The following is a 22,451-nucleotide window of genomic DNA, read 5'->3' as shown; positions in this document are numbered from 1 at the left end:
CTCAATGTGAGGTGGGTCCAAGATAGGGGGAAAGTGGGAAATTACAAGGTGGGCGTGAGGTGGGACAAAACTATGGTCAGCCAATAAGATTGCAAGGATAAGTATTCAGGTAAAATTGAGTAAACTGGGAACAAATGGGGAAGTGAGTCCCGTAGCAAGCGGGCATGAACACAGAACAGGGGCTTTTCCTGTAGGGGATTGGGCTAGTGACTCTTTCTGGTTTTTTGAAGGTGGTTGTTACCTATTTAGAGTATCAATCCTGATGTTCGCACCTAGGGAGGTCTGTGGGTGCATTTGTTTAGTCCTTTGGTCTTGAGGTCTGGCCCACAGGTATCTTATCTTGTCTTTCATGTTGGCTCCTTCGAGGGCCTGACCCTGTCTGACTGCCTATAATATTTCCGTCTAACTCAGCTGCCTTCAACACTGGGATGACAGAGAAGTAGAAAGCGTACACACAGATAAAATCAGGCTTTTTGGATTTTTTAAGGAGGAGCCCCAGGCTGGGAGCCTCTCACTGGTTGCTCAGTAGGATTGACAGGCATGACTAACAGAGTGCTGAGTCATCCCGAGTCAGGGGTTTTCTAGTGTGCAGTTCCAGAGCTCACTGATCAGGTTACACAGAGCAGTGTGAGGAGGATTGGCTGGGGGTGTTGCCCAAACTCAGCTGGGGAGAGGGGTGTGGTCTCCCAGCCTCACCGCTCTACCTGTCCTTCTTTCGCCTCCAAATCCAATCACTCTGCAACTTGAACCAAAATTTTCACCACATTTATGGCTAAACTGTAAGCATATGTTAAATGATTATTACAGTTTTTATTTTAATGAGCAAATCTTCCTGATGGGACAATAAGGCATTATTCTAAGGCCAGGTGAGCTTGTAGTATGTGTAATGTTTGTCATTTCTATGGAAGCTTTAATGGATATGCAATACGTCCTTAATACCTAAGGAGAAGAAAAAAATGACCGTTGATGTTTTGGAGTTTAAGCCACTTCCCCCCTTGCCAGCCTCCTGCTTTTGAATTATCCCTTAACAAGTACTTGCGTGGCTTTATGCTATTTATTTTCAAGTGCAACTGCACATCAGAGCGTGTGGCTCCTCTGCCGAATCTGCAGAGGGTTTTCCTCTCCCTCCAGGGAAAAGCCAACATCCTCTCATGCCTAGGTGTGCCCCCGTCTGTCTCTGCCCCTGCTGTTCCCAGCCGCAGCCCTCTTCCTACTGTCCTCATTTCTGCAGCCCCCGGGCTTCTTCCTGTCCCTCCGACACTCAGAGCACCTTCCCTCAGGGCCTGCGTGTCGACAGCTCCCTCTGCCAGAGGCGGAATTTCCCGTGATTTCCTCCGAGATGGACTCCCCTCTGTCCGAGCCTTTGAATCTTTTTTTCACGAAGCCACTGTTCCCCAGCACCTCAAACTGCTGATTTCCCAACAGTCCCCGCCCTGCATGCTGAATTCCTTATTCCTTCTCCAAGGAGAGGGATCTTTGTTGATTCACCAATGGGCAGATGGCCCCAGATTCTCCAAGTATGCTTGGAGCATTACAGGTCCTCAAGAAACATTTTTTGAAAAGTGAAGAAGTGAATACACAGAGCAGATTTTTATATGAGCCTTTGTTAACTAAGTTTCTAACAAGCACTGTCTAAAGGGCGTGGCACAAAGGAAGCTTTGCTTGTCAAAGGCCGAGGTAACGGAGACACCTTGCTCTGCGGTCAGGCAGGGCTGTGGGCTGATTCTCAAGCGCAGGACTAGCACTCGGGCTGGCTGGAGGGGAGACTGCAAGGTGAAGCCCGGCTCAGGCAACTGTGATTTAGCGAGATCGTGTCTCAAAGTTTTAAAAACGCATGGAAGGCAGGGCAGAGACTGGGAGTGCAGCTCTGTGTGAAGGTCTGGGTTCAAGTCCTCGTCCTGAAAAAACACTAAAAAAATACTCACTTTATCTTTCTTGTGAACTTAGATTCCCTCAGTAATATACATTTGCCCATGATTTCCATAACACTGTTTAAAAAGCATTTGTTTTACCTTGGAAAATTCTGTATTAATATGTCTTGGGACTTTACACAAATTTGAAGAATTCTAATCTTCTAAATCAGTCAGTTATTGACGTCTCCTGCTAGATTTCACAGGCTAACTTGGAAATACATTTTTGTTTCCTTCCCCCTTTCTTTGTTCACTGTATACTATGCCTGCTTAGTACATAGTGAAAATTATTTACCTGATTTATTCATATCAGCAGAAAGAAGAAAGCAGAAAATGTCGTATGCATTTGCACCTTAGCTGTGTCATTATTTAGAATGTGAACATCACCCACTTACTAAACCTTGTGCATTTGTACAATTTTATTTATTTATTTATTTATTGTCTTTCTGAGACAAGGTCTTCCTATGCAGTTCAGGCTGGCCTTGAGCTCACTTTGTAGCCCAGGCTGGTCTTGAACTCACAAAGATCCTCCTGCCTCAGCCTCCCAAGTGCTGGGATTACAGGTGTGTACCACCACTCACAGCATTTTCGTACAATTTTCAATAATGTGTTTATTGTATGTAAACATATAGGAAATAAATGATGGATACTGAATAAATGTCTAATACAGGTTCCCTAATACTATGGCTGAATAATCCTGAACCAGTGCATGCGTTTGTTTGAGCAGACACCTTCTGAGCTTACCGATCATTTCACTCTCCATCGACTGATCCGCACGCTGACATCTTGTGCCGCTCACTTTCTTACCTGGGCTCCGGAAGCCTCCGATCGCTTGAGCTAAGGTTCTGTCAGGGCTGCTTGCTGTCCTCAATCGTGTTAGTTCCACAGAGGAATCCACACGTGTGGAATTAGAGCAGGTCTCTCTAGGCGAACTTAGCACCTGATGAAGCCACAGTGAAAACGCAGACAAAGCTCAAAGAGCAGTTGGGTGCTATCCAGATAACTCCCTCTGACGGTCGTGAAATAAAGAAGAGGGTGACTTGGGACGATTAAAAGCTCCTTGTGGAAAGAACCTGGAGCAACGAGTTGGTTCCAGATACCGTTAGAGTACCAACACCCACAGTAGGTAATATGCTTCACGAAGACGGCGTCTCATTTCCATTTATTAACGTTCTCCTCTCAGCAAGCCCTGCGCGTGGGGCCCTATTTGTGTCTTGTTGTGCAGAAGAGTAAGGAGGTGAGAAGGCGAGGCCTGCTAGCTGTGACGGTCTTTCCTTCTGGAGCCTAGGGCAGGCTGAAAGAGGTTTCTCAGAAGCTGTGGACTGCGACGACTAGCGCAGAACGCGCACGGGCGGCCTGGAGGAGCCGGCGTTCTCCGGGTCCCTCTTGCTCCGGGTCCCTCTTGCTCCGGCGGGTCCCTCTTGCTCCGGCGGGTCCCTCTTGCTCCGGCGGGTCCCTCTTGCTCCGGCGCAGCTCCTCCTCCCTGCCTGGCCCGCTCGTCTTGTTCTGCGCCCGCGGCCCGCTGTCCTGGGCCTCGGTGCAGACAGCGCCCTGCACGCGGCTTCCACGCTCACGCCGCGCCCGCGGACGCGGACACGGACACGGACACGGTGCTCTCCTTGTGGGGCGCATAGTACCCTGCCCTTATAGTTATTTAGGCTCACTTCTTATTTTATGAGCTACAGGAAAAGGTAATAGTGACCCTTTCACTGTGATCGTCCCAATCCGTTCTCTGTTGCTGCATTCCCCCCGGCGCCTGGTCCGTGTCTTCCTGCGGTCACTAGATGCTCACGGAATACATTAAGCAACGCGGACGACGTCCTACTGTTCCTACCTCCGAAAAGAGGGTGGAGGGAGCTTTCTGAATAAAGCTAAAAGGAAAAGGACATTTTAAAGCCGATGGCTCGCACTGTACGGGAACAGCAACGCACTGAGGGAACCGCAAAGGGGTAAGTGAGAGAAAAAAACAATGATAAGAGCAAGGTTTGAAACATGAGTAGAACAAACAGTGAGGTAAAAGTACGAAAAACGGAAAACTGGGAGAAAAAGACTAGTGGGAGTGACAGAAAAAAGACAGACACACGAAATGCAGAGGGAGAAGGCGGGGCGCGGGGCGAGCCTGGCCCCCAGCAAGCGCTTCCCGGTGGAGTCAGGGAGCCAGGGCATCTGCTTCGGCTGACTCGCCTCTCCTTCTTTGCACTGACCGATGGAACTCATAAAAGTAATCATAGGCGCGCTGAAATAGTAGAAAGCGATGTTTCCAAAAAGCTTGAAAACAAAAGGACAACAGGTACTTGTCTTAATCTTATTTTCTCCAAAATAACATTTGGCTAGAACGAGCGCCACTGAAGATAGCTTGATATTTTCGTACTACTTTTGAGAATAAAGCCCCCTCGGTTAGGCCACCTTCTCGGTGCGCTTTGCACGCCCGCCTGGGCGCAGGTCTGCGTCTGCGCGGAGGCTGCGGGCCTGGTCGGCTCCAGCAGGTGCATGGTCTTTCCCACGCGCACCTGCTGGCCTGCGCCTCGCGCGCCCTCTGCTGGTCATAGCCGGTAAGTGCACTGAGGAAAGGGCCCGTCCGGGAAATGTTAGTAAATCAATCCGAATCTCGTTTCCACAGCTACCCAAACGGTTTGTAGGACGGTTACTTTCCTCATTTTCAGTCTCCCAGAGCTAGGAGTTCACATCCTAAGTCAATCTGTGTCCTAGAAAGTACTTCAGAGAGCTCCGTTTCCTAGGATCAGATTTCCTCCCTTCCCTAAGAGCAGTGTTATTTTAATTAACGACAGATGAGCGCACAGGCAAAGGTTCTCTGGACAGGTATGGGGTCATAAAAAGAAGGAGACGATGCCAAAGGATCGCGGTTTTGCTTATTTATTTCGATGTTTCCTTAGGGCAGTGGACTTTTGGGACATTCTTACGGTATGTTTCATATTTATTTAAATATTCTAAGTTATTTTCTTAAATTTAGAAAACGTAGTAAGATATGACATCTTAGGAAATAAGTCTGGCACACTATTAATGATGTTTAATAATTTGTATTTATTTACGCTAGTAACTATGTTGAAGGGATGAGTAAACTACTTTCTGAGATTTGATTTCCATGGTCCAGCGAGCGTTAAAATCCACTGATAAACCGTGTAAGTCAGAGCCCTCACGTCCCGAGTTAGAGGGAACCACCAGCAGGAGAGAGGACAGAGGAAGAGGGCGGCGAAGGCGAGTGAAGGAGACGAACAGGGGCCGTAGCAGAGGACAGGACCCGGGCCTTTGGCCCGCAGCATCCCAGAAGGATAACTTGTCAGGGCCGTGAGCGATGTCACGTTCCTCGAGCCGACTCTGACGCAGGGGACACAGCGCGATGAAGCATCTGCTACGTGTCGGCAAGCCGGGTCTAATCGTGAGAAAAACCTCGGGCAAAGGAACCAAGGTGAGACCGAGATCGGCACCGGGCAGAGGACGCGGGAGAAACCAGGTGACGAAATACACTGCGATATTCCGGTTTGGGTCTTAGGATTTAAAAACAGTGAGAGACACTGGCGCTAGAAAACATAAAACATAAACGAAGGCTGAAGTCTGTTTAACCGTAACCGGTCACCCTTGGTCTCCCGGTACCGAGAAGGGTATCTTGGCCATGTAGTAAGGTAACACCAGGGGAAACCAGGGAAGGGGCGTATGGGGCACTCTGCATATCCTCGCAACTTTTAAGCACATCTAAATTTATTCAAAAATCAAAATTTATTAACAATTGCCACTGTCAGCTGAGTGTAGAGGTGTGTGCCTGTAATCCCAGCTCTCCGGGAAGCTGAGGCAGGAGGACTGCAGTTTTGACCCAACCTGGGCAATTTAGTGACTTAGTGAGACCCTATTTCAAAACAAAAAATGCAAACAAATTGGATGTGTAGGTCAATGTGAAGACCCTGCATTCATTCCCCAGTATAAAAAATAAAAACAAAAACGAAAGAAAGAAAAGGCAACAATTTAGTTAGAGAAATTTATGACAAATTAAAAATAATTTGGCTTATTTATCACTCTCATTTAATGCTTTAATTCAATTTGGCGTTATGTAGATTTTTATTTGTTTTAAAGCAGAGCTTTCAAATTCAGTTTGGGGCTAAGGATATGGCTCAGCGATAGCTTGCTCAGCATGTGCAAAGCCTTGGCTTTGGAAAAAAAGTCATTCATGATATGTGTGAACATAACATCTCTTATACTTTGTCAGTGACTAATATTTTAAAGTCATTTTAGCTGGGCACGGTGGTACTTGCCTGTAATCCCAGTACTCAGGAGGCTGAGGCAGGAGGATTGCTGTGAGTTCAAGGCCAGCCTGGGCTGCATAGTGAGATCAAGGCCAGCCCAAATTATAGTGCAAGATCTTGTCTCAAAAAAAAAAAAAAAAAAAAAAAAAAAAAGTCATTTTGCTGGGGATATAGCTCAGTGGTATAAGCGCCTGCCTGGCAAGTGCAAAGTCCTAAGTTCGATCCCTGGTACCCCCCCAAAAAAGTCATTTTAAGTAAGCAATTTTTGGGTAACTAAAGCATCACTTAGCCCTGTTAAAAGAAATAAAACAATAAGCAGAATATGTAACGGGATCAAGAGCCCTGTAGCTGCTGTTCCATCCCTACCAGTATCGCTCACCAAGATGTTTACCAGCTGAGTGATCCATCCATCAGTCTCGATAGCACTCATAGTGTGCCAGATACTACGTCATTTAAGTGTGTCGACTCATTTAATTCCCCTCAGAATCACCCTGTCTTACAGAGAAAACCGATGCACAGCGGGGGCAGCTTAGATGCCACACACCTCTAAGATATCCCCCAAAGGTGCTTGTAGACCGATTCCTACATTTACCAGCTTTGGATACTTTCTATGGACTTAACACCAATAAAGAGCTCAATTTTTACCAAGCTTTCTGACACCCTCCTACCTTCCAATATTTTACTATCCTCCCATCTTCTGCACCAGAGCTTTTGTCCTGCAACCTGCAGCTTCTCACACCTCTGATGCCTGCCTCAGACTTTCATAGCTTATCTATAACTTGGGTCTAAACCACAGAAATCAGCAGACAGCAGCTACGCGATTGTCATCATGTAAATATTACTGTCTGCAGAGACAAGAAGCGCATTATATCCACACTGCCTTTGCAGCTGTTTCTTTCCTGAATTTTTATTTTTATTAATGTGTGTTTGCAGTATATACTGATTACATTCATCATGGAGCTATTTCTTTCTTATACTTTGTATTGGTCTCCTCCTCCTCCTCTTCCTCCTCTTCCTCCTTTTCCTTCTCTTCCTTCCTCTTCCTTCTCTTCTTCTTCCTCCTCCTCCTCCTCATCTTGCACCACCTATTTTTCTTACATTTTGAATTTTGTTGGAGCTTCCTGCCCTGCAGTCCGTGGGGCTGTGGACCTTTCTCCACCCAGCTCTGCTTGCAGCCTCCGGCTTCCTGGTTCATCTTCTGTCCCTGGACTCAATCTCTGTGCTCTTCAGGGAGACCCAACGCTTGCTGGAATTTTCCTCTTCCTTGGTTTATTCCTTCCAAGATGTGCTGTTGGAATATATTCTGTTTTTTGAGTACCGGGAATCAAACTCAGGACCTTGAACTGAGCTTGCCAGGCAGGTGCTTGTGCCCCTGAGCTATATCCCTGGCCTTGTTGGAATATATTCTTAAGGAATTTTGTCAGAAAGCAGTAGAGTGCACTTACAAAAGCTGGACAAAAAGATCAACAAAAACCAGTAAACAAATACAAAAAAGGGCAGACCAAAACACATTGTTTAAGAAAATCATTACAGTAAAAGATGAATTGACACGAATCGCCCTCAGAGTGCTTCCCGTCCCTTTGAACACATTTATCCCATGGTTCTTCCGAAGCAGTTCTGGAAAGCCTCTTTCATGAGTCTTTATGAGATGGGATAAAAAATATGGTGACTGCTGCTGAGAGGAGCCCCGCGCAAAGGCAGCTCCTAAACACACCGGTGGGCTTTCATCCCCCTGTTCACCAGAGCTGGCCCCGTGTGACTTCTGCTCGTCCCCAAAATTAAAATGACGATGAAAGGGAAGTGTTTTGAGTCGGTTCAGGATTTGGGGCGGCCAGGGCAGCAGAACTCAAGACACTCAGGTTCGGGGACTCCAGAGCTGCTGCAGAAACGGGCAGGAGCAGTGGGAAAGTGCGCGTGAAGCCGGGGGTGATTCTGAGGGAGAGCCACTGCAGGGCGTCTGTTACACTTACCACTTTTAGCACGTCCGCGTTCGCCTTATTTTTCTATGGCGCCGCATACGTGTGTGGAAACGTGTTTTACCTGCGGTCACAGTTGGTGGATGGCTTTGCTGAATCAAGTTTCTGGGTGCAAACCATTTCCCTCAGAGTTTGGAAAATATTCTTCCACTGCTTTCTTTCCTACTGCTGATAATTCTATGGTCTGTATTTTGAGCGTTTTGGGGAAATTTGTTTCTATCCGCACACTGGGACATCTATGTTTGCGGCACCGACTGTTCGGAGGTTTCCTGGTGCGGGGCAGCTGCTTCTCTTATCCCTGCGTCGGACGCATCCCGGGCTCCTCCAGTCGAGGGCGACTCCTGCTACTACCACTTCTGTTTTTCTGTTCTTTTCCCCCCAGTGTTGTACACCGTGGGGTAATCCCCGTCTCATTTTATCTTAGATTTCCTGTAGCCTGTTGTTTAGCTCCGTTGCTCTGGAAGATTTTTAATATTCCTACTTGAACTTCCAAGATTTCGTTTCTCTTATTTCTTCTTCTTCTTCTTCTTTTTTTTTTTTTTTCTTATTTCTTCTTTTGAACGGTACCCTGCTCTTACTTTTCCACTTCTGTGGTTGAACGAGGCAGCGGCAGGTTCTGAAGGTCTCCGAGGGCCGCTCAGAAGCCTTTCCTCCTCTTCTCTCCCTTTTCCTTCACGACCCTGTTGCTGCCGACCTGCTTTTCCCGAGTCGTTTTTATTCATTTTGAGCTTTTTTTAGTCGCACTGAGTTTTTCTCCTCCTGAGGTCTGGCGGCGCTTGCCCGTCTATTTCTGTGTAAGGAAGAGAGAACAGAAAAGCCGGGCGAGTTCTTGTCTTTGTTGGTTCTTGGGAAAGAGAGGAGATAACTAGGTACTGTGTCTTTTATCGAATTTTTTTGATCATGCGTTTGATTGTTCAGTCAAGAAATACTTGTGAAGTGCTTTTGCCTTGCGCCGACAACCTAATGACGAGCAAGGCCAGGCTTGCTAAGGTGCAGCTGAGAGAGACCGGGAGGCTGACCTACCGCTGAAGGACAGCTGAGCATGAGATCACGGGGTAAACATCGAGCGGGAGCAGGGATGTCTCTCTTGTTAAGACACTTAACAAGACAGACAGAATGACAGGGAGGCAAGCAAGCCCCTCGTGGCTCTGAGCACCCGCGCGAAAAGTCTGTGAGACGCACAGGCAGACATGCTGCGCGCTCTTGGAAGCGCAGAGCTTACGGAGGGAAGATCCACATTGCGGCTTCGGTCTGGGGTCAGCGGCACGGAGCTATTAAGGGGGACTGCTGTTCACGAGATTGAATAGGAAAAAAGCTTGAGAAAAAATGAAGGCATTAATTTTATTAAGTGCCCTCAATATAGCATAACAAAACAGTAGGAAGCCTCCTCTAATTTGTAAAGAAGGTGTCTTTAAACATTATAATTATTCTTAAAAATAAGTTGAATATCTGGCACAAAGACACAATCTCACCCTAAAGAAGTTTTCTCATAGCGGATATTTTAAATAATTTCTTTAATTCAATTTGCAGTGAGATGCTGAGTTCCAGGAAGATAATTGGTGAAAATATTTGGTGAAAAATTCAGTTTTTTCTCTTTTTTTTTTCGTAATAACGAAATATTCGCATTTGGGAGTGTTTCAAATGCGCGTTTCAGTTTCCTTGTCAGTAATAATAGATTTTGCTTTTCATGTAGAAAACAAAGAAGAGTCAGGTTTTTCCCTGTTTAAATTATTTGTTGGTAACTGAAATGCAATTTTAATTCTAAAAGTTGCACATTGGCTTAATGTGAGAACATCTAGTTGTGAGCTCTTCAATTTACTAAGAAAGTTTATATTCAAGCACTTTGTTATTGAAACTCTTCATGTTAAATTTAAGCTGACATGACTCCATCTCTGTAAGAGTGTAAGTCGTATTCCTACAGAACTACATGAAAACCATCTTATGAAATAACTTCTATTTTATAAACACGACGTTCATTTTGTCTCTATCATCCGTGTTTATGTCTATGTTGTTTTATACATTTCCGGTAGGTGGCGCTCAAGTCACAGTTATTAGAAAATCAACAGAAAATTCCCACAGCCTTCCTATATATTTTATTCTGAATCAGAATAAACCCAAATCCTCTTCTGTCTAATCATGATAATTTAATAATCGAGAGGACATAATGTCATGTCTTTGAAAATGTGTCACGCCTTTGGGTTATGTCATAAGTTTGAACAATTCATGTGTACAATAATTGTTTCAAGTGTAGTAAAATGCAGATATAATTTTGCTGTTGATGTTATTATAAAATTAATTATTTCCTTTCAAGGAAGAAGACTTCGCTATGCATCCGATACACTTTTTTTTTCCCCCCCTGTACCGGGAATCGAACTCACGACCTTGCGCTTGCCGGGCAGGCGCCGTGCCGCTGAGCTACACCCCCGGCCCCCGTACATGTCTTGAAGGTGCATCTGGGGAGTGAGAAACACGCCGACAGGAAGGTGCGGGGTCGCAGGGCTGCCACCGCGGCGTGCAGGCTGGGTGTGCGCTGCGGCCCGTGCCCGAGTCGGTGCTAACGGAGAACTGTCACGGTGTGAGGCCGCGGCGCGCTCTTCCGTGTGGTGCGGGGCCGTCGTTCCGAGCGCTGCCCCGCGTTGCCAGCTCTCTCTGGGTTCGGGGTGCTGCTGAACATTCGGGGCCTGAGACGGTGGTGGGCAGAGGCGGGGGGAGAAATCCCCTGCTCCTCCTTTTACTGTCGTTAGTGTTCGCCCTCGCGTTTCTTCCTCACACCCCTGGTCAGCTTTAACATTTTAGAGTAAGTGCGTCCTACTAGAACGCAAGCGCACGGTCCAGAAAGGTATAGCGTACAGAATAAGATTCCGCCTCCTGTGCCCGGTTCTCCCTGTCCCGTCCCTAGAAGGAGCCCTTATTGGGGGTTCGGTGTACAAGTTTGTACTTTAACCCATCAAGGTTTACTTATTTTAATGAGACATAGGCACACATATCCTATAGCTTGTGTTTTTTTTAATCACTGCATATTTACCGTAAAAGTCACTAGGAGGTTGTATGGTTATACCAACAAGTTTCCACAATCTGAAATCTCGTTCTGTGATAAAGGTGAACAGCATTCAGCCTCAGGGAAGAGTTTCTTAATCCTTGAATTCAAGGTTGTACTGCATTTTCTGTGAAGAAAGAGCATTTCACATACTGTATTTTCTTTTTTTTTCTTTGTCTTTTTGAGACAGGGTCTCACTATGCAGTTCCAGCTGGCCTGAAACTCACAACCATCCTCCTGCCTCAGCCTCCCGAGTGCTGAGATTACAGGTGTGTGACACCACACCTGGCCCTACACTGTATGTTTTAAAAAGTGTTTTTGTTTTGCAGTACTTATCCACTCATGAGCGGTGACAGAGCTGTGCATGGGGTGGGCCTGGCGGACACCCTTCCTCCAACCTCCGCAATGCATCTGACACCCCAGTCCAGTACCAGACCAGGATCAGGCGTCCGTAGGGGCCACAGAGTCTGAGCTGCTTCAGATTTGGTCAGTCCTCTGGCACCCATGGCGCCCCTGTCCCTGTGTGCACCCGTGCGTGTGTGCTGCAGAGCAATCTCAGTCTAAGTGCGCCTCCCTCCCGTGAATGGCAGCTGGCCTCTCACCACTGCAGGGACCCCCTTCAGCCCCCCTGGGCCGCGCCCCAACCTCTAACCCCGGCGAGCGCAAACCTGCTCATTTCCAGAACTTGCTACCTGGAGTATGCTCTGTGCAGGGAACTGCATAGCCTGAAACCTTCTGCGGTTGCCCTTTTTCTAGCTCAGCACAATTTTTTGTGATTTACAGATTTGCTGCAGCACGTTTTCTGTGCATTTAGTAATATATCATCAGTGTCTTTCTGTGTCATGCATAAAGGGCAATAAAATATAAATAATTTTTTATGGAAGTGAAGTATGCCATTGTGCACAGGCACTATAAAACTTATTTAACCTGTTACTTATTTCTCATTTGGGTTGTTTCTGAGGTACTATGTTTTTAATGGGAACAGGTAAATTATATATATTTATGAGAGAACATGAGACATTTTGGTGCATATAAACATTATATAATGTTCAAATCAGGCTAAGCTCCTGGAACATTTGTCAATTCTTTGTGACAAAAAACCTAAAAATCCTTCTTCTAGTTTTTTGAAAATGCATGGTATATTATGGTTACATGTACTCACTGACAGAACACCAGAACTAGGTAGTACAGTATCTTAAATAGCACAGTGTTTAGTAATTTGGACATATTTTTGGCTAATTGTTTAAAAATATCTATATAGCAAATCACTAGAGTGACAAGTTTGCCGTCTGAAGTCCTGGGAGAAGTAGCTCCCCAAATACCGAAGTGAGTTTTGTCGTCAGTGACTAAGCACATCCCCTTTCACCACAGTCTTTCTGACACTGAACGTTAGCAGTCCTTTAACTCTATTGGTTGAATTAAAATCATATTTCATTGTTTTATCTTTCTTTGCATGTACATTAAAATCAGGATAAGCTCATTTTTATATGTTACTGTCTGCTCAGATCTCACTTGAAATTAAGAAATGTAAACATGTACTCAGGGAATGAGGAGGCTGACGGAGGCGTGAGTCAGTGAGGTGCCCCAAAGTCGCAGGCGCCAGGTTTTGACCAGGAGTGTAGACTTCAGTCCAAAGACAGCAGGTGGCTGTTGGAGGGTTTGGGTGGAGCTAACATACGCTGCGCCTAATCCACTGTAACCGGTTGACTAGAGGAGGGAACTCATTTAGATACTCAGTGACGCTCCACAGGGTGGTACGGTGAGGCCCGGGGTGAGGTGCGGTGGTCGTCATGTGACGAAAAGACTCTTAGTCGGATGAAGGCAGGCGCTCTAACCGAACAGGCTATGACGGACAGTGGAGTGTGGCAGGCAGTCAATGGCTTACGGAAGCAAGAGAATTTGTAGAAAAGTATTTGGAGGGTGAAGGGTGCCTGGAGGTATATGACTCTGTTTTAAATTGACTAAGTAAATAGTACTTGAGCACTGGCAACAAGCTGGCACCTTGTGTATGCTTTTATGTCTAATGATATCCCAAGTGCTTTAAAGTTACAGATCTTCTGGATGAAAACGTTGAATAAAATGGGAGTTTTTTGCAAAGTGAGGAATAAATGGGCAAGATATGGTTGTCATCTACGAAAAATGACAAACAGCCGAAGGATTCCTGAATTAGGCAGACCTGAATTCTCGTTCTGCTGCATTTCCTTTTATCTTTGCAAATTTGGGAAATGTTTCACCCCAAAGCCTCAGTTCTCTTTACCTACCGCAGGAGCGGCACCGGCGGTTTTCTGAAAGAACTACCAAAGGGCACGGGGCAGCCTGGGTGAGAGCGCCCGTGCGGGCTCCTCCACGTGTGAGCTGTCGTGTTTCAGTTACTGTAACGGCCGGAGGACAACGTGATCTCCGTGTCCTCCGAGCTTCCCTCTGGCTTCCCCTGAGAAAGATTCTGGCTCTGCTCTTTCCCCGCCACCTTGTAGAGGGTGTCTGAGCTTTCGAGAGGGGGTGTGTGGGTGGCAGGCGCAGCAGGACAGGACGAAGTCATGGGCGGATTCCCTGGGAGAGTCATGGTGGCTGGAGGTGCCAGGTACAGGCGGTCACCCCGGCAGGGCTGAAGAGATTTAGGTGCGAGGGGAAGTGCGAAGAGAAGGACCAGGAGGAGGAGGAAGAGGCAGAGAATCTTCTGGGTTGAGACATGAGGCGCTTGGGGAGTGAAATTTCTGGAGACCAGGGAGACTTGGGGTGGGGTTGCCTGGCGGGGCACGGCGAGGGTGGCAGAGGACCCTCCGTGCCCGGTGTGTGCGTGCCATCAGCTCAAACCCAGTGCCGTCCACGGTGCACCGCAAACGTTCATGCGCCGGCGGGAGGAGTGATGTCCGGCGGAGCGCTCCGCCTCCCCTGCCCTCTGCACTGCCGTTCTCAGGCTCCCCTGCCCGCAGAGGAAATGTCTGGGATCATCTCTGAAGTCCTCTTCCTTCTGCCCATGTGGAAGCAATCTGTTACCACATCCCACCCTCGCTTGTTCCGTGAACGTTCCTGTTTTCTAATGAGTCACACATATTAATTACACTAGTTAATGGGCTCTGCTGTCACATTTCCGCGCACGCCTTGACTGTGTCCATCCTCCCCCCTCCTCCCTGCAGGCATCTCTTCCTTCCCGCTTTCCCGGCAGGTAAGAGCTCTCCGGTGACAGTGGCAGTGTGGAGCAGAGATTTGGGTTTCTGGAGGAGCTGGACGCCATGCTCCTGCGGACCCTTTGTCTTAATTCTGATTCGGGTGAGGTGGGCGAAGCAGCCCAGCCAGGGAGGCTCTGTACGCGAGTTTTGCTGTTGCTGGGCCTGCTGGGACGTCCGTCTCAGTGTGTGGCAAGGCTGATGAACCCTATAAACCCAGGAACGGGCAGCTTTGACCACACACAGGCCTGCTGGACCGTGCAGCCCATCTCCCCAAGGGCAGAGTCGTAAAGTTTTAGCTGTGCTAAGGGTGGAGGGCGATGGGTGTTCCCTTCAGGCACGCTGCTGTCCCAGGAGGAGGAGGGCCTCGGCTCTGTTTGTCCAGTTCCCGTCCCCAGAGTTATCGAGCTAGCCGTGGGCTGCGCTTCCCCCTGTCTGTGCTGTGGCCCGAGGATGGAATCTCATACTCCCGGACCCTGTGCTCCCCCAGGTGCGCGGGCCGAAGTCTGCACCCCAAGGTGATGATAGGGCCTCTGGGGCGGCTAGCCACGGCAGCAGGGCCTCACCAGGAGGCTGGCGCCCTTGTGGGAATCCCCAGAGGAGCGCTTGCCTTTCTGCCCCAGGGGCCACGAGAGAAGCATGGTTTCCACAGGAAGAGCCCTCACCCGATTCCCAACCTGCCGTAGCCTTGATCTTTTTTTTCTTTTTAAGAGCAGAATATTTTTAATGAGGGAAAGAAAGCTTCTGTCCAAGAGAGGGACAGAAGGGGGCCCGAGTGGGTTGCCCCTAGCCTTGATATTGTCTTGAATCTGATCTCCCAGTCTCTAGGCATGAAGGAAATAAATCTGTGTTGTTTCCAAGACACCCAATTTATGGTACGTTGTTTCAGCATCTTTAAGTGACCAAAATACTCTGCTGTGGTCTTACTCCATGAATTTTTTTTTTTTTTTGGTATCTTTTTAATGCATTGGGTCTAATCATTAAGCCCAAGCTCAACCAGGAGTATAGCTTTCTCTTTTGGGGCAAAAGATGAAACTTTGGGGACAGCTTCTCTCTTTGCGAGGCAGCTCTCCTTGTACAGATTATGGCGCCTTTTAGAAACATTAGGCACTGTAGATTTAGTACCCAGAAGGCTCTGAAATAAGTCAGAGCAATTTACTAACTAAATTAACATCTTGCAACTAAGGATGTCTGTAAAGCCCAAAATTGGTTGCTGGAATTTTGCAAGGAGATTAAATAAAACATTGAGACTCCTTCCACCGCACAGAGATGTCCCACATTTTGATATAAATTCCTTCAATTGTAAAATTACAGGGAGAGCCCATGGATTTCAAGTGCCAAACCAAATTATATTGCTTAAATAAAATTAAAATCAGAGGACTTAAACCTTTTTATCTTTTCAGCCCTTTCTCAATTTCCTATTCTATCCATGGTACATGGGCAGAATCAGGCTTTGTTTAGTGCCTGTGGCCAAAAGTTTTCACTATGATATGTGATACTTTCAGTTACCTTAGTAGTTCTTCCATAGCCTTAGTTTGAAGAAAAATGTCCAAAGAACTAATAGAAAAAAAGTTGTCTGAGCACCAATTATACAGACATGCAATTCGGAAGATAGACTACCTGCCAACTAGAGCAGTGATCTCAAAGGAATTACGTTCCCACAACTCTGAATTTAGTGCTGTCAAAGTCTTAGCAGTTTTTTAGAGAAGGAAATTAGCTGGGGATAATTTTCTTGGTTCATACTTGTTGTAGTCCCTGTCCATAATTCCAACTATTTCAAACCCATGACCAGTGGAACTGAATATAGTTTGGATCTAGAATGTCCCCCTAGGACCGCTGGTGAGGTTAATAAGAAGCGGTAGATTCCTTAAGAGGCTGGGCCTGGTGGGGGAGATAGGGTCCTGGGGGTTTGCTCCTGAAGGGGTGTGGGAAATCTGGCCCCTTTCTTCCTCTTTGCTTCCTGGATGCCACGGAGTGTGCAGATTCTTCCAGCTCATGCAACCACTGTGAAGTCTGCCTGGACACAAACTCAAAACAAGAGGACAACAAACCGTGGACCCAAACCTCCAAAACTGAGAGCCCAAAGACACCTTTTCTTCTTTTAAGTTTATAGTCTGGAGTATTTTATTATAGTGTAAGAAAGCTGATTAACACCACCAGTCAACTTGAAAGTCAGAGATTTCTCCTAGGAAGAGTTAATTTTGGCATTATCTCATGACCAGGGAGGGAGGCTTGTCCATGTGTTCTGTAAGTTTTTCCAAGCTTAGAAATTACAGTAGTGGTGACTTTGGCTTGTGGATCTCATTTCAGATGGTTCTTCTTTTTTCTGCATATATGCAAACTCTTTAATTTCTATTTTATCTTTGAACAGCAAGGACCCCAGCAAGAACACTGCAGATACAGTGGTCCAGTACCTTGTGATCAGGTATTTTCTACCCTACACCTTTTCATTCCTATTTGCTATAAATTGCTAAGCCCAGGAACCTGCTAAGAGGGAAAAATTTCAGGGCAAAATTTCAGGTACCTGCTATTCTCTTGGTACCTACCTAAGAATCATTCTCAAGAGACATCAGAATTGAGGCTCCTTTTTATTGCTATGAAACCTGTGTACCTTAAGGGCTTGTACCTTTAGACATTACAGCTAAGTTTTAAATATTCTTGATTTTGAGTAATAATATTTTATCCTGAATCTTTTTGTGTAGCTACAAGGTATTTGTCTCTGGTTTCATTTCCCATTCTGTGTACTACCTCGATAATCATTCAGTCAAATTTTTATCTTTAAGTTCCTGCATAAGTTGTTTCCTTTCATTCATTAGCGTTGTTTGCTTAATGTAATTTTTTTTTGTCTTGAGATTATTTGCATTTTTGCCCTGTCCTATTCATGTAATTGCTGGGGGTAATAGATTCTGGAACTGCTAAAACATTGACTCATGAAACACATATTGCCCTATTTAAGCTTTTTAATAATCCCACCTCGGAAATACTTCCCCATCACAGCAGCATCTAACCAGAGTTCCGCTTTCAGGTGCGCCCACCCCCGCATCTCTGCCCGCCCGCGGCCAGTCCTGATTCGCGCATGCGCTCTGGTGTGTGCTTTCAGGCCTCCGCTCGCCCTGAAACTCAGCTAATCAATCTCGCAGTGTCTTACTGTGGCGGTCCAGGTTCTCCCTCCTCCAACTTGTTCTGATTTGTCTTTCCTTGAACAACTTAATGTTGCTGTCCTAAATTTAAGGAGCTGCTCTTCGACTACTTTTTAGAAAGAATTCTGTATTTTTAGCTTAAGAAGCCACCTGTACTAGTTCCGAGGATTCTGGTCTCCTTGAGGGAATCATTCTTTTCCACTTTTCAAGGTTGTGCCTCTCTTTTCCTCTGTCCGTTATCCTTGGACCCCAGTAGCCACTAGCTGTTTCCTCTTTCTCAGATACCTTCTTCAATACCCAATGGTTCTGGATGCATCTTGTTTTCTTTTTTGTGTCCTTCTATCCTAGACTTTAGAATTTAATTTTTTTCCATTTTTATGTGTCCATCCTGCCTTCCACATTTCAACTGGCTTTTGTGAAAATATTTCTCTTCCTGTCTCGTAGTTGTTTCCATTTTCTTTAACCTGGAAAATGGTTTCAAAAACCAAATTTAAGTCATATTTTATTTATTTATTTATTTTTTGTCTTTTTGAGACAGGGTCTCGCTATGCAGTTCAGGTTGGCCTTGAGCTCACTTTGTAGCCCAGGCTGGTCTCAAACTCACAACGATCCTCCTGCCTCAGCCTCCCGAGTGCTGGGATTACAAGCATGTACCACTATGCCCAGATTAAATCAGATTTTAGAGGTCCCTGAATGCAAACTCTGTCCTACAGAATGCTGTTTTGTGGCCACATATTGGATGTTACCTCGGATGCTTTAAATAGTCAGTGCTGAGGACTCCCTGCCAGAGCCACATTTTCTGACATGGATGAAAACTGGACAGTGGTGATGTCCTCTCCAAGTGGTCCTAAGGCTTAAGAACTTCAAAGGAGCTGAAATTTTACCCTATTTGCTGCCTAAAATACTGGTTTGCACAGTTTCAAGAATCCCAGTTTAAAACTCAAAACTTGGCGGTCAGAAATAAACAAGGGCCAAGGTATTTGGTAGCATTTGGGGGCAGGATGGTCTGATTCCCTGAGCTCCATTCCTTTAGTCTGATAAAAAGAAGGCCACATGACCTCTGCGCACACAGTAGGTCTTGCTTCAGGAGCGAAGTGTTGAGTTCAGGAGCCCTGAATATTTTATACAGCAAAGGAACAACCACTCTGCTTCAGAAGCCACGGTGCCTTCCCAAGTCTTAAGCGTGCTGGCCATTGCCCTGAAAAGATAGGTGATCGGTATCGTCTTTATAAGTATCCTTGTAAAGATAATGTTAAAGGAAGGGCAGTCAGTGCTTTGTTTCAAAAGATGAGGAAAACATGAGAGAGCTGTAGGAAGTCGATCTTTCTTGCAGAGTAGAAGAGAATGTTAAGGTTGTTTCTTTTGTTCAAAAGAAGCGGTGAAGAGATTTCCTCAGGAAAGAAAGAGGAACAGCTTAGAAGCTTTTATACTAATTTAAGAAAAACTTAAAAAAGAATGTGACAGGGTGCTGAGGATTTAGCTCAGTGGCACAGCGTCTGCTTTGCAAGCATGAGGTCTTGAGTTTGATTCCTGGTACCAGAAAAAAAAAAGTGTGACCCATGATGGTAGATGGGATAATTTGAAGAAAAAAAGACAAGAATGGTATTGGTTATATGAACGGTGGAAGATGGTGTTGACTGAATCCTGTGTTCTAGGTGGGAAGGTTCTGATCCGTAATTCTGACTTCTTTAGTAGATACAGAGCTACTCAGGTTATTATTTCTTCTTGTGTGACCTTTCATAGCTTGTACCTCTCAATGAATTTATGTCTAAGTGGCATAAGATTGCGCATAATATTAACATTTTACCCATTTATTGTCTGTAGAATTTGTGGAAATGTCACTTCTCTCATTTTTGACATTGGTATTTACATATTCTTTACTCTTTTCTCTCCTGATCATTTTGCCTTGAGATGCATTAATTTTAATGATAATCCTTTAAGAAAAGGGTTTGGTTCCATTGTTTCTTTTCCCTACTTTCTATTTCATTCATTTTTCATTCTTACTGTTTCCTTTCTTTGATTACTTTCTGTTTAATTTGTCTTCTTTTTCTAGTTTTCTTAAGGTGGAAAGTAGATCAGTAATTTTAGATCTGTCTTTCCTAGTGTCAGTGATTAGCTTATGCATTTCTCTTTAAATACTGCTTTAGAGATGTGTCATAAAGTTTGATGTGTTGCATTTTCATTTAGTTAAAAATACATTAGAGTTTACTTTTTGCTATCTTTTTTTGGACATTGGATTATTAAGAAATATATTATTTAGTTTCCAAGTATTTGGGAGATTTCTTGGATACTTTTCTGTAATTTATTTATAATTTTACTCTATTGTGATCAGAAAACATATTTCATATCATTTGAAATTTAAGAAATCTATTGAGCCTCTTCTAACTCAGATATGATGTGTTATAATGAATGTTCTGTGTCTGGGTGAAAAGACAGAGTTCTGCCTTTAATGGTCTTAGTATCCTATACAGGTACTGCTGGGAGCCACAGATTCACAATGGCTGGTTTTACATACTTTCCTAAGGGATGAATGGAGGCTTGGGATTTTTGGTACCACCCAGTTGAGATTTCCCATTATTCCATTAGGGGTGGGCCATCCTCTCCGGCCCACTAAGACAAAGACTAAGGCTAAGACTAAGACTAAAGATGCTGCATTGGTTTAAGATCACCACTGCCCTCTGAGTCATCTGCTAATCCCTTCTCAATCAATAAAAGCTGAGGTTCTGGCTGCCTTGTGGCCATCTGTGCTCTGTGAACAACTGGTCATCCCAGATCCCGGTGCACCGCCATTTTGTCTTCTGCTCTTTCTTTTTTTCTCTCTCGCTGTGCACCATCACACCTGGCAGGAAGCAGGAGGCCCATGAAGGGTCCTGGATGATGTCTGTGAGCTCAGATTGACTGAGAGTGTTGTTCAGGTCTTCTGTGCACCTGCTGATTTTCTGAGTAATGGTCTCTCAAGAGAGCGAGGCTGAAATCTGTTACTGTAATAGTAGATTTGCCTATTTTTTTCTTGTAGTTCTTTTAGTTTTTCTTCATGTATTTTCATGGACCTACGTATTAGTGTATTAGAGTCAATTTAGGATTCTTATGCTGTCTTACAGAATATATGCCTTTACCATTGTGAAATACATCTTTAAATTTCTGGTAACATGTTTTGCTCTGAATTCTAGTGTATGAGTCAGCTGTTGGTCAAGCTAGTGAACTACCTGAGGTAGCCGACATATAAAGAGAGAAGCTCACGTAGCACAGTTTGGAGGGTCAAGTCCAAGCTTAGGTGAGCATCCCTCATTTGACTTCTGCTGAAGGCTGCACACTGTGACAGGGGAGTCGGGAACAGGAGGTCCCGTCTTGAACAGCACAGTGACAAGGAGGGTGGGTGGGGCTGGGCTTGCTCCTTTTTATAACAGTCATCTCTGGAGAACTCATGGGGTCACACAAGAACTGTGGAGGAGTCACATGCAAATTGCCTCAACCCCTCAGTCATCTAAGGACCTCCTGCTTGGCCTCAGTCCCCAGTAGGGCCACCCGGGGACCAAGTCTAATTACCATAGACCTTTGGGAATGTGCATCAAGCTCAAATGATAGCATCTGTTTTGTCTAATATCAGAATGATATATCTTTTACATCTTTTATTTTTAACCTATTTGCTTCTTGTCTGTGAGCCAGATTTCTTTTTGGGACTGATAGTTGGGTCTTGGTTCTTTATCTAATTTACACCTCTGCCTTTAATGTTTAGACCATTTACATGCAGTGTAATTATTGATATGGTTGAGTTCAAATATTTCTCCTTGCTGTTTGTTTTTTGTTTCTCTTACTTATCCTTTGTTATTTTTCTATTTGTATTTCTTTGAATTCACTGGGAATTTCTATGATTTCTTTCTTTTTCTATGATAACTCTTTAATGACCTTGTACTTGTTGTGTCACGTATATCATTTCAAGGTTGAAATAGGTTCATTTTTCCTTTATTATTGATCACATTTTCCTTCTCCTTTACATGCTTTATAATGGTTTTAGTTGATTATTAGATAATGTGAATTTTGTCTTGCAATGTTTAGTATATTTTTGTATTTTCAATTTTTAATTATTTATTTACTTAGTCTTTTTATCTATGTAGTTCAGGCTGGCCTTGAAATCACTTTGTGGCCCAGGCTGGCCTCAAACTCACAATGATTCTCCTGCCTCAGTCTCTCAAGTGCTGGGATTATAGGCATGCATCACCATGCCTAGCTCTTTTTGTATTTTTAAATATTTTTGAACCTTTCTTCTTAATTGTAATTAAGATATATAGAAACATTCCAATGTATGTGTATAGGATGAATTATTTCTTTCACTATAAAGACCTGGGTTTTTTTCAATTTGGGGCTATTATAAAATTACTTACAAATATTTTTATGTCTATCTTTTGATGAATATTTGCATATGTTTCTATTGGATATGCAAACAATAATTGAATTGATGGGCAGCAGAGTATGTGTATCTTGAGCATTGATAGGTGTTATTACTAGGTTTTATATCAGTTTTGACTTTCACCATCAGTCTGTGAAAGTTTCTGATGTTTTACATTGTTGTCATACCTTGATATTTTCTATGTATTAAATTTTATTTATTATAAAATTAATAAATATCTAATTTTGTGCAAGTATAGGTGTATTCATATTTTATTATAATTTTTATTGTATTTTAAAACAACAAATGAAATTAAACATCTTTTTATATGATCACTTAATTATCCTGTTTTATGAAGTGTCGTTTCAAGTCTTTCATTTGTTTTTTAGTTGAAATATTTGCCATTCTTATTGATCTGTGCGAGTTCTTTGCATGAATACTACCCTTTATTTTATGCTTTGTAAAATCTCCTGAGACACCACTGGTATTTCCTTTTTACTCTTTATATTAGTCAGGATATTCCAGAGGGACAGATTCAACGGACATACACACATATGCATGCTCATGTGTGCATGTGC

General features: G+C 44.6%; 1 long non-coding RNA gene across 1 annotated transcript in view; it reads left to right on the top strand.

Annotated features, from left to right (window-relative positions):
* Positions 1 to 14,280: 14,280 nt before the first annotated feature.
* Positions 14,281 to 22,451, top strand: part of LOC102020950 — a 40,939-nt gene continuing 32,768 nt past the window's right edge. The window contains exons 1-2 of the long non-coding RNA XR_001234965.1: positions 14,281 to 14,345; positions 16,718 to 16,771. This is a non-coding gene — a long non-coding RNA (uncharacterized LOC102020950). The remainder of the gene's footprint in view (positions 14,346 to 16,717; positions 16,772 to 22,451) is intronic.

Source organism: Chinchilla lanigera, unplaced genomic scaffold (genome assembly GCF_000276665.1).
Source record: "Chinchilla lanigera isolate Chin_1 unplaced genomic scaffold, ChiLan1.0 scaffold00035, whole genome shotgun sequence".
NCBI lineage: Eukaryota > Metazoa > Chordata > Mammalia > Rodentia > Chinchillidae > Chinchilla > Chinchilla lanigera.
The sequence above is the reverse complement of the archived record's forward strand: the minus strand, read 5'-3'. Positions and strand labels throughout refer to the sequence as shown.